Genomic DNA, 2,701 nt, shown 5'->3' on the forward strand with positions numbered 1-2,701 from the left:
TCCACAATTCCTGTACCCTTTCAGAAGAAGAATGAGCAACAGCAGCAATCCCGCACAGTCGCGGATGATTATCTTCCATGACTGCCTTTTCTGTAGGCCCAGAAATGGCTGACAAGGCCAATCTAGGATTGAAAGTTTCTACTGTGATTTGGGCATAGGTGGTGGGGTGGGTGGCTCTGGATTCTTGGTTCAGTTCACGACACACTGTTTATGTTGCTCCTGCTTTTCCATCTCCTGTTGTTGTCATGAGATTTCAAAATACCGAGATCCCTGCAGCAGACTCTTCCTCCATTTGGGGCAGTCCTGAGTGATAGTCTCCGTTGCATTTTTTTTTCAAGTTGGCCTTGAGGATGTCCTTGAAATGCTTTCTCTGTCCTTCTCTTGAATGTATGCCTTGACTGAGCTGGGAGAATAAAACTTGCTTCAGGAGTCTGAAGCCAAACATCCGGATGATATGACTGGCCGAGCAAAGTTGATGTCAGATGATCATCACCTCGATGCTCATGGTGTTTTCTTGAGAGAGGATACTTACCTTGGTGCATCTCTCTTCCCACTAGATTCAAAGGAACTTCTGCAGGAAGTGTTTATGGTACTTCTCCATTGACTTGAAGTTTCTACTGTATGTTGCCCACATCTCAGCTCCATATAGTAAGGTAGGGATCACAACTGCTTGATAAACAATGAGCTTGGCTTCAAATCTGATATTGCAATCTTCAAACACCCATTTCTGCAGGCATCCAAAGGGTGGATTTGTACATTTGAGGCAATGTTGGATTTCTTCATCAAAGTCAGCCTTCTTTGAGAGACGGTTTCTGAGGTATGGGAAATATTCAACATTCTCCAGAGTCTCATCATAAATCTGAATTACCAGAGTTGGGAATTGCTCATTAAGAGCTTGTTGATGGAGGACCATAGTCTTCTGAATGTTAAACGTCAGTTCTGTTCTATTGTATGCCTCAGTAAATACATTTGTGATTGCCTGAAAATCTGTTTCAAAGTGAGCAAACACTACAGCATCAGCATACTGAAATTTAATGATTGAGGTCAGCATAATCTTGGTTCTGGCTCAGAGTTGGCTGAGATTAAACAGTTTACCATCCACTCAATAGTTTAGCTCCACTCTGACTGGAAGCTTGTTGGTCAGATGCAGCATTATGGTAAGGAATATCAAGAAAAGTACTGGAGTGATGATGCAGCCAGCCTTAGCCTCAAAGGGATATGTGATAGATCCGTTACTGAGAACCACCAGTTGCATACCATCATGGAGCAGGCAAAGAATGGTGATGAATCTCGATGAGCTTCCATACTTCAGAAGGATCATCCACAGCACTTCTCAGTTGACAAAGCTGAAGGCATGTGTCAGGTCAAAGAAGGCCATATAGAAAGGTTTATATTGTTCCTGGAATTTTTCCTACAGCTGGTGAGAAGTTAAAGTCATGTTGGTTCTGCCTCTTGTTGCCCTAAACCAGGGGTGCACAATTTTTTTGGGCGGATGGCCACTTAAGTTTTGGCAAGCTGTCAGGAGCCATATAGATAGCCCTGCCCTTTGACAGGTGCCCCACCCCCTTGTTGCCACATTAGCACCAGAATTCCTTCCCCCTAACTCCTGACCTTTGCCACCGAAAGTCCCTCCCCCCCACAAAAGCTCCTTTTGAGAGCGGGCTTGCCATTTTAGAACCAGAAAGAAAACAAATCATACACTAGAAGTCAAGTGCCTACTATAATATATTTTAATTTTATTATAAAAATATATTTTCCATGACTTGTGATTGTGTACTGTATATAGAAGGGATTGCATAATAACTCAAAAATAAAATGTCAGTCGTTTTTATTGTTTGTGTATGGTGGGGTGTGGGAGTGTGTGGGGGGGTTGTGAGAGGGTGTGGCTCTGTAGGGGGCACAGGGTATGTTAGGGTGTTAGTATATGTTGATTGGAGTTGTGGGGGAAGGGTGTGGGTGTGTGGGATGTGAGGGAGGGTAGAGTGTGTAGGGACCAGCCACACATTCCCCCCATGGCATGCAACCCCTGCTGCCTGGCAGCAGCAGTAGGCGGAGAGGAGAGGGAATTCATGCCTGGTGCAGGCACCTGGTGGGGCACAGCTCCAGCTAGTGCTGCACAGAGGGAGGGAGCACAGCCTGCCCAGCTGCCTCTATTGCCAGGGCTCTGTTTGGTGTGCCTGCAGCTCCCACACTCAGCGGGGGAATCCCCTCTCTGGAGCCTGCTGCCTTCCCCGTCCCCTGTTGCACAAGTCCCCACACTCTGCTGGGAGTGGAGGGACCCCCCACTCCCTGCTTCCCCACAGAGTCCAGCAAAGGGCTTCCTGGCTGTGAGTGCAGAACTGCAGGCACACCAGGCTGAGCCCCTGCAATAAAAGTAGCCAGGCAGGCTGTGCGAGGGTGCGCTCCTTGCCCCCAGCACAGTACTGGCCGCTTCTATCACAGGGGTTCTATGCTGCATGCCTACAGCTCTGCCTTCACAGCTGGTAACCCATGTGCTGGACTCCATGGAGAAGCAGGGGCAGGGCTCCCTCCACCCCAGGAGAAGTATGGGGACCTGCACGTCAGGGGAGGCAGCAGGCTCTAGTGCTAGGCTCCCCCTGCTGTGAGTGCCGGAGCTGTAGGCATGTGGTGCATGGTGCAGAGCCCCAGTGATAGAGGCCCTCAGGCAGGCTGCACTTCCTCCCCCTGCACAGCACTGGCC

Source organism: Gavialis gangeticus, unplaced genomic scaffold, assembly GCF_001723915.1.
Source record: "Gavialis gangeticus isolate Ggan-Ray unplaced genomic scaffold, GavGan_comp1, whole genome shotgun sequence".
Taxonomy (NCBI): Eukaryota; Metazoa; Chordata; order Crocodylia; family Gavialidae; genus Gavialis; species Gavialis gangeticus.